General features: G+C 40.1%; 1 protein-coding gene across 1 annotated transcript in view; it reads right to left on the reverse strand.

Annotated features, from left to right (window-relative positions):
- The window catches only part of LOC126385918 (immunoglobulin-like and fibronectin type III domain-containing protein 1), a 30,377-nt gene extending 25,648 nt beyond the window's left edge, over positions 1–4,729 (reverse strand). Inside the window, exon 1 of the mRNA XM_050037961.1 lies at positions 4,584–4,729. The gene's annotated coding sequence lies outside the window, so the exon portion shown is untranslated. The remainder of the gene's footprint in view (positions 1–4,583) is intronic.
- Between the last annotated feature and the right edge of the window lie 4,751 nt (positions 4,730–9,480).

A 9,480-nucleotide genomic window follows, 5' to 3' on the forward strand; every position in this document is an offset into this window, starting at 1 on the left:
ACAAAGCAACGGCTCTTGCATTTTTGAAAAGTACACGCCCTCCCGGAAATGTGCGCTCCCCCTTTTCTCGTCCGCAAGGACACAAACACACAGAGAGCTTGAAAATGGATGCCGAGAGATTTAACTCCGTTTTATCAAACGTGTGCTCAGTCCACAAGATTGTGGAAATAAAGGACTTACAGCGACTTAGTTTAAAACTTTTAACACAGTCGGACTGTGTTTATGATCACAAGAGTTCAGCTAGCCACCGAAGGACGGATTTACTGCGGAGTTACTATTGGTTCTGCAGCGTAGGGAGTTTTTTTAAACTCTGAAATTGTATCCGCCCATCTAAACACAAAATCAGGGAGAAAGACATCAGTCTTTAGATAAGCAAAGCATCCAACTAATTACTGTCAAATAACTAAATAAATAAATAAACGGTAGATTGATTACACGGGAAGGTTAGAGTAAGGAGGTGAGTCCATTGTTGCCAAAAGGTGCAGCAAGCATTTTTTTTTTTCACAAAAAGGCAGCGTGGCCTTTGCCTTTCTGTGAGAGTGGGGCCTAAGTAGACTTACTGTAACTAACAGTTTGGCAAATAGCTATTCAGCTAATGTTTAAACGAGTCCTCCCTATTAGAGCAACCTGGCTGCTGCCTCTTTCCCCAAAGTGGGATGAGATTATATGTAGATGGTCATGTTGACATTGTCAAGACTGTCAGTCATTATAGCAGACCTCCCAAAACCTGGTATTTACCTGAATTTAGCTTCAGTAAATTGCTTGAAATCTCATCTTTCCGACTCTATTGGACGAATCACAGTGCAGGTTCAAATGTGAGATCTGTAATAAAGGTGACTGTGACAACGGGCGGAGCATTGCCTGGAGTCAGAATATATTTTCTAGTAAAGCTGCGAGAATTTCCTGTTATTCCCTGTACTGTTTGTTTGATCTGTGGTTTATAGCATTGGAGGAGAGATGCTCATGTTCCCAAGTATTGATTGTAATCTGCACCCACCGCTGGCATCAATACCAAACACAGACATGCATTACACATACATACTCTTTGTAACTGTCTGATTGAAAATTGATTTAAACAATGCCACTGCAGACTAGTATGTCTGCAGAAACATTGATTTGGAAAATATGTTTCCTTAAACTAAACATTGACGATACTGTCTGAAGTCTTTGTTCTGAAACCATTACCCTTGCGGCACGACCAGTTAGACTAACAGTCCTGATAATTCTCACTATAGGCTGTATACTCTTTATACCCAGCTGGACCAAACTATGATGTGTCTACTCTGCACATGCACAGCAGAGGTAATGCATGACTGGACTGTGCATTATACATGAGCTGAGTTATCCATCTATGATGTCTTGTTTCGTACTCACGCCAAAGGGTTTTAGTTGACCGTCATGGGAGAGTGTGTAAAGCTGCCAATATTTGAACGTAAGAAGCTGCAAAAAGAATATTTGGGGGCACTTTTATCGTACTTTTCTAGGAAAAAAGACTCAAACCGATTAGTTGACTACTAAAATAGTCACCGATTATTTTAATAGTCGATTAGTCATCGATTAGTCGACTAGTCTTTGCAGCCCTAGCTGATAACATTGCTGATATGCTACTGCAGCTTCCTGCCATAAGATCCCAGCAAGTCTTATTTCAGAACTAATTCCTCAATTTATCATCATCTTAATAACAACTGCTACAACAGGGCAATAGAGTGAGTACTTCTCCAAGGTTCAAAATAAATCATCAGAGATGCTACCTGTACAAATATTGAGAGACTAAAGGAACGGAAGAGATTAATACAGGTAGACTTCTGTAGCCTTCTGCCTCTCTAGAAATGTCATAAAGCGTCCCCATATCTCATCAAAAGTAGAATATTTACCCTTTATTATAAAGGTAAGTTTGAGGAGAGTGTGACAGTCCAGAAAGCCAGATTTGTAAACCTGGTCTCATAGTTGATTTCCAGAATGTTGTCTTTTGCTTGCCGAGTGTCATTTTCTTATCTGCCTAGCTTAGTTTACAGTTTACGGGAAAAAATTCCAAGGATACACAGTTTGGGGCGTACCAATCTGGAAATCCATCGGTTAAAAAAAAAAATTAAAAAAAATTCTTCCTTTACCTCTGGAGGCACTGCCTGTAGTTTTTCGACTAACGGAAGTGCAGGGGCCCCCAGTGTTACACTCCTACCTGCAACTCGAACCAAACAGCGGTAAAAACGTTGCCACTAATGCCCTTTTTTTCCTGTCGTGAGGAGTGGAAAGTGTGCTGGTGGATGCACAATGCTTGTAAGTTGTGCTGTTGTCCATGTTTTTCATGTTGATGAGACGGCTTTTTGGATGGAGCGGTCGCCATGGACGCGGAGCTTGCTGTTTCTGTAGGTACACATTTCCTGGGGACACCTGCACGTCTCGGCCCCGTTCCTTCCATTGTGATTGGCTAAAGTGCAGCATCGTTCAACCTCAAAGCCCCCCCCCCTGTAGTCGTCTTTCACACAGGGCTGCCGACAGATTCTACAATGTAAATTGCAGAATCTGTCTTGAGAGATTAGGGCGTACAGACAACCTAACACGTATGACAGTTCCTTTTATATTTGAGAGAGGGCAGATGTCTCTACGGCTGATATCTCCAACACTCTGCATCTCACACCAAACAATCCAGACTGATAAACAGCACTACAGATAAGAGAACAAATATGTATTTTTTGATGTGGGTGTGAACTGTCCCTTTAACATCAACCAAAATAGAACTTCAGATCACTTAAATTCAAGAAAGGTTTAAGATAAACTGACGTCCATACAGTGTAAGAAAAATGAACATGAATCAACAATGACACAAGATTTATAATGTTCGACCAAACTGTTGACACTGTTGCCACTGTGTTGATAAAGTAGACATATTGAACTTTAAGTTTGGGCATGTCTGACCTCTCTCGTGTATATGCCAGTAGTACATTATTTGCACAGTTCTAGCACCACCCAGTATAGGCGCGTGATCTTCTTGGGTGTCAACGGTGGCTGTTGGAAGATGAGAGAACTGGATTGTCTGTCATACGATATGTCACATGCCACATAAACTGTATACATCCCATCTGGAACATCTTAATATGCTTGTAAATCACTGTCGACATTATGAGTGTGTCGTAATGTGGTGAAACCTGCTAAGTAAGGCGCGTTTGAACGCTGTAGATCACCTCATGCTGGTGTTCTCAGGCAAAATATAGTGATTTAATTGATCTTTATTACAGCTCCACTCTTGACATGTCTTAGTAGTAACGTTTTGCCTGGCTTTGTGAGTGCAGCATCTAAATCAGTGTCTTTATAATTTCACATTGTAAAGTTGTACTGACTGAATACGGTGTCAGAGAAAGTGTTGTGCTTAATATGCTGTAACTGTATAAAGTATATATAGTAAATATGATGAGCACTTCACTACTGCGACTACTGTACATTCACAATGTGTTGAACTATTATTATATATATTATTATACTATACTAATTTTTTTTTTGAAGAAGGAGACAGTTTTGCACTCCACAAACTGTGAGCTGCTGTCTTTACTTTTAAAATTGTTGAAAACTTGTTATGTGTCCTAGGCTTCAGACATAATCCAAAGCAAACCGGCTCCTCACTGTGGGAGCTGGTCTTTATGGGTTTCATGTGGCCTGTGTTGCTCACCGCCGTTAACGCCACCAGCTGCTTCTATGACCGGCACTGAAACACAGCACGGGACATCGTAAAGCATCATAAAAATGACTAAAAGCAAGAGGGCATGTTCAGAAAGCATGTGGCTATCTATGGAGGTGACGGTGATGTTAAGCATGTGAAGTGGCTGACAGCGGCAGGTTTGCTTCATTTGGGTCATTACCAAGCTCTCTTTTTGCCACAAGTACAGACAGATTTTATGGTTTGTAATGTATCTTTTTCAGTCACAGTCAAAAGTAGAGAATTAAGTGGAGAGATGAAGCTGAAACTGTCGTGGTAAATATAAAAATTAAAGCTAGATGAATAGAAAACAGGATGCTCCTAGAAGCTGCTGAGAAAAAATCCAGCCATGAATTCATCAGAGGACTGTCGTCATTAACTGTTATGTGTTTATTATCTAACAATATAACAGAACATACAGATAGAATTATGAATATTAATAAATTATTTAGATTAGCCAAAAAAAAGTGAGCACACAGACTTCAGCAGCGACTGTAAAGTGTGGAAGAAGCCGTTTTTGCTTTTGGAAGTGTACATTAGCATATATTTACATTTATAAACTCTATTAAATGACTCAGATAACCTTTTGGCTTCTGATTTAAATTTGCACACACTTCATACCTGACACTAATAAAACATTTTCAAATGCACTCATTTGGGTAAACAGTCGAGCAGCAAACCTGGAAGCCATCCTGCTACACTTTTAAATAAGTTTGATGATGGAAAATGCAGCTCTGTGGTGTTTATAGGCAAACACTCTCCACAGTTTGCCACTTTAACTCAGTGTTATCTTTGGACTTAAGATTGAATCAGCCACAGGATTATTTGTAAAGACTGTAGCCAACACTTAATAGTTAACACCTCCTGTGTGTAAGATGAATGATGAACTTACCTCAGTGCTCCTGTGATCCTCTTGAGTGGTGCTGCTTCCCAGTCTGATATTTGAGTGTTGCCTCCCTGGTCTTTAAGCCATTAAGTCCGTACAGGAATGCCAATGACTCCGCGACAAGCACCCACGTTGTCAGACATGGTGCCTGCCAAGACAGGGGATTGCTTTTTGGTTTTTGGCATAAATCACAACCTCTAGGAAGGGGGAGGAGGGAGAGCCAAGGTTGGTTTTAAGCCTCACGGTGGGATGACCGTAACTTTGGCTTCTTCTGACACATGCATGAGCTTCATCAGGAGCGGTCTGAGTGAATGATATACATTTGCGGTCGGAAAATTTGAATTTAGCTGAGTCCTGTCATGATATCAATACATAGAAGATCTAATGTTTGCTGTAGTGCTTGTGTGAAATTTTACTTTTGAGTTGACTTTGTTTTGGAGCAGTTTGTCCTCCTGATCAGTGAATCTTTTACATGATTATTTACAACTTTTGCAGATTACTTCCTAAACTTTGTGAGGCAAACCTAAGCAAGAGAAACCAGGAAGTCCGGTATACTTTTGTTTTTTCTCTGTCTATCTGTCTTCTTGTCTGTCAGTCAGTGTTGTCGCACTTGGAGTGTGGAGCTGAAAGTAAAAACAAGACCTAAGTGCTGACAGCCGGGTATGCTCCTGCTGACACTCTAATGAAATTACGAGAACAGCAAAACATTATATTCATATTTAGGCGCACTAATGACTCCTTTTGACACAAACTAAAAATACAATGTGTTTATTAGGTGTCTAAGAAGTCTTGCATGCGACTGTAATACATGGATAACAGTGTGAGCTCAGGATCCTTCAACAAGTGTTATCTCAAACTGCATGCCACAGACTTGTCTTTGAAGATGAGCTGTTTTAACACTACAAAATGTCTTGTCGACTTGGAATTAATGTATTTCTTTAATACTTTAAAGTTTAGGACTTTTCTTATACTTTTTGCATACTCCATTGTGTTTGTACAGGCTTTACATTTAAATCCAGAAACATCCAACCTAAGACAATATTGTGTTTGGCAGGGAACAATTCTGTCTTTAAATCAACAACCAAAAAAACAGCGTATTGAATATTCATTCAGTTTGATTTTGTTTTAATTAGTAAGTTCTGACATCTGCCTGACTCTTTTTGTGAACATTATTTAAGAATATCTTGTTTTAGTGAGAATACAACAATAAGAAAAGCAGGAGAAAACAATCCTCTCTTAGTTCAGCTGACAGCCAACAGCAATCTGTGAAGTAATTAAGGTTACTCTATTGTAGAGCAGCTATAACCTATGCAAAGCTAAGCACCAGGTGTATTTGATGCCGTTCTTTGTAAGTGTCATTAGGCACAGGGACTTACAGTACAACTAATATAAATGTAAATGTGGCTCAGGCAGCTCTCTCATATATTTTCTCAAAGTATTCTATAAAAGACCAGCGTCACTGTTGGCGTTATAGTGTATGGAGAAAAACTGAAGAAAAAAACCCCCACATCCCACCACATGCTCAATATCTACAGGTTGTAGGTCCTCTAGTATTTAATTTGGGCTTCATTAACCACATGGCTGCACAGTCTCAACTGTATTAGCCTGATAGATTTGACCAGCTGTGAGATAATTGTTGTTTTAATAGGTGGCTGAAATGAAAATAAGGTAACACCAGTCTTGTGTAAAGATGAGGTGGGCCAAACGTAATGCGGTGATTCTATGGTGGTGGGAAAACATGAACAGAAAGGCAGCTCTTCACTTTTCAATTGTAAATCTGCTTTTTTGATGATATTATGGAGGACATAATTAAATTAAATTGATTTATCTCTAAGGAGTTGCAGTTGTTATTTGGTAAATGGTAAATGGGCCGCGCTTGTATAGCGCTTTTCTGGACTTTTGACCACTCAAAGTGCTTTTACACCAGGTCACATTCACCCATTCGCATACTGGTGGACGAGGTCACTGTACATAGTGCCACCTGCTACTCAGTAACCATTCACACACATTCACACCAATGGAACAGCCATCGGGACCAATTTTGGGTTCAGTATCTTGCCCAAGGATACTTCGACATGCAGACTGGAACAGCGGGGGATCAAACCGCTGATCTACCGATTAGTGGATGACCTGCTCTACCTCTGAGCCGGAGTCTTTCATTCATATTGTTATTATTACGTCACTGCCACTATCTAGCTGTACTTTGTTTTCCATTTTTTGCGTCACATACACATTTTCACAGATTAATGTTTTGCAACGCAGCTCTGTGTAATCACCACAAAGCAGCAATCATCACCATTAATTTCCCTCTGTGTAAAAGCCAGTGATACCAGTGTTTCTATAAATCAACACCATTAGTTGACACTTTACACTTAACACACCACACCAAAGATATTTTGACATTGCTGGGTCAGAGCTGCATATCAGTCTTAAAAGAGGAATAAAAAAAACAACAACTTGGAGTCAATTCAGGTTTTTATGTGAGTAAATTCTTTATTTGAAATGTCTGGCAGAACCACTTTTCAATAATGGGGCATGTACTGTGTATCTGTGGCCTCACCTTGAGGCTGTTAACTTCCATGTGAGAAGTCATTCAGACTCCTCCTGGAGCCTGTGTTGCTGGCACTTTAAACCGCAGCCCGGTTATTGTGGTGTTTGTAATAACAGAGCTATGCTCAGTTTGAGCACGATTATGTGTGTGCGCGGATATTTCAAGCAGTGTAATAAAAACGGATGCGTGGCCCAGGAACTATGACTGTTCCCAGGCATGGGAAACTGATATGAGGAGCCTGATGTTCCTGAAGGCATTTATTGCACAAGGTCACGGATGTCAGGAGCTTTGAATTCTACCCTAAAAAACAATGACAAAACAACCTGACATTACACAACACAATGCTATGCAACATGGACAAAGAGTAACCCATTGGTGTGGTGGCAAACTTTATTTATGAACATCTTTTTTAGTAGGAAAATACAATTAATTAACCTGATTACTTATTATAAATTGAACTACGGTAAAATTGCTAAAACTTTCTGAACAAGCGTCAATCCAAAGACTGAAAGGGATTTGTCCGATTAAAGGAAACCTCTTATGTACTGTCAACAACAGCCAGTATGTGTAATGTTTTGCTAAGCATGTCATTACAAGGAATTGGGAAATATGAGTGGCATGTGGTTAAAGGCTTTTAAATGCCAAAGCCTAATACAATAAACTCCCGGTTAAGACTCCTGTCTATAATAACAGGATGCCATGGGGCCACTGATAATATTAGTGTATCCTGGGACTTAACACAGGAAGATGCACAGTGGTTTGTAAGGTTGCACTTTGTCATGCACATTAAATTTCATCATTTATGACTTTCCACAATAGGCTGGTATTATCCTCTGAAAATGTTGCAAACACATGCTCGCAGTAAAAGAGAAATTTGAAGCCATGTGACAGTTGGCAAAGCGGAAGGGTGCATGTTAAGTTAGGAAATAGAAAGGCACAATAAATGCCTCACAGTATGACAGAGCTACGTTGTGAACTGAATGTGATTGGTGACGGTTTATAGTCAAATACTGCTTAAAGACAGCCACAAAATCTTGTGTACATAATTACTTTATAACTGTTTACAAAATAAAAACCTAGAGTATCTTACAGCTATATGAAAGACATTGGAACTTGAAACTAGTGACTTTTTTTTTTGGAGGGCAGGGATTCGGTGTTTCAGAATGATGAATGGTTGGATTGTACCTGAAGGCAGCAATAAATTTAAGCAGAGACGAGGCCAGTGCCTGAGTCTGTTTATCGACATTTTGGAGCACAGAAAATGTAGCCGGGCCATGTCATTGTGTTTCTTTGTTTTTAAGCTGTGCTAGAGGCGTGGCTCTGTGGATGGCAGTGTCAGTCTGTTTGTCCTACACTTTGTTCCAGGCTGAAATATTTCAGCAACTGTTGGATGGATTGCTACCGTGATGCTGACATCTTTGTTTTGCAGTGAAATGTCTCGGCAACAATTCGATGTATTGCCATAAAATATGGTGAAAACACCCAGAGGATAAGCTCTTCTGACCAGACAAGATAAATTCTGACCTTTCTGCCACCATGGCATTGAGATATGTGGTTCTGAGTGAAATGTCTCTGCAAATTTTCATCCAGCGCTATCGTTAGCTCAACATTTTAATTTATATGTACTGTGCAAATTATTTAGACCAATATAATGGCTTTTCCCTTCCCCCTCAGCTGTACTTTGTGGTAAGATGCTAAACTACGATGATGAACCTGCATTACCTTCTAAACATCTGCATGAAGGACATTGTCATTCTGAGTGTTAGCATGATGGCGTTAGTATTTAGCTCCAATCACTGCAGTGCCTATACAGCCTCACAGAGGCACGACAGTGCCCGCAGACTCTTAGGATGCTTTCACACTTGCCCTGTTTGGTTAGAATCAATCGAACTCAAGTTTGTTTGCCTCCTAAGTGTGGTTCATTTGGGTAGTTGTGAACATAGCAATCACATTCAGGTGTGCACCATAACAGTCAGACCGAGGCCTTCTTGAAGAGGTCTCGGTCCAGTTACAAACGAACTATGATGCGGTTCGTCTGTGGTGAAAAGGTGTTCTGACCTCGATCGGAACCAGCTGCAGTCACTTTACATATTGTTTTGGTTAAGCATGAGCATATGACATCAGAAAGTGTCGCATTTATCTTGCAAGTGTACTCTTCTTCAACGTTTTGTTTACTTCCTGGATTTTCCCACATGGAAAGTCTTGCCAGTCAAAAGTAGCTTTCAGTTCAATTCAATTCAGTTCAGTTCACTTCAATTCAAAGAACTTTATTTTTCCGTTTCTCACTCAGGTATTTGATCTGGTCCGCTTGCCATGAGAACACGAGTCAACTCTCGTCAATTATACAACTTT

This window comes from Epinephelus moara, chromosome 24 (assembly GCF_006386435.1).
Source record: "Epinephelus moara isolate mb chromosome 24, YSFRI_EMoa_1.0, whole genome shotgun sequence".
NCBI lineage: Eukaryota > Metazoa > Chordata > Actinopteri > Perciformes > Serranidae > Epinephelus > Epinephelus moara.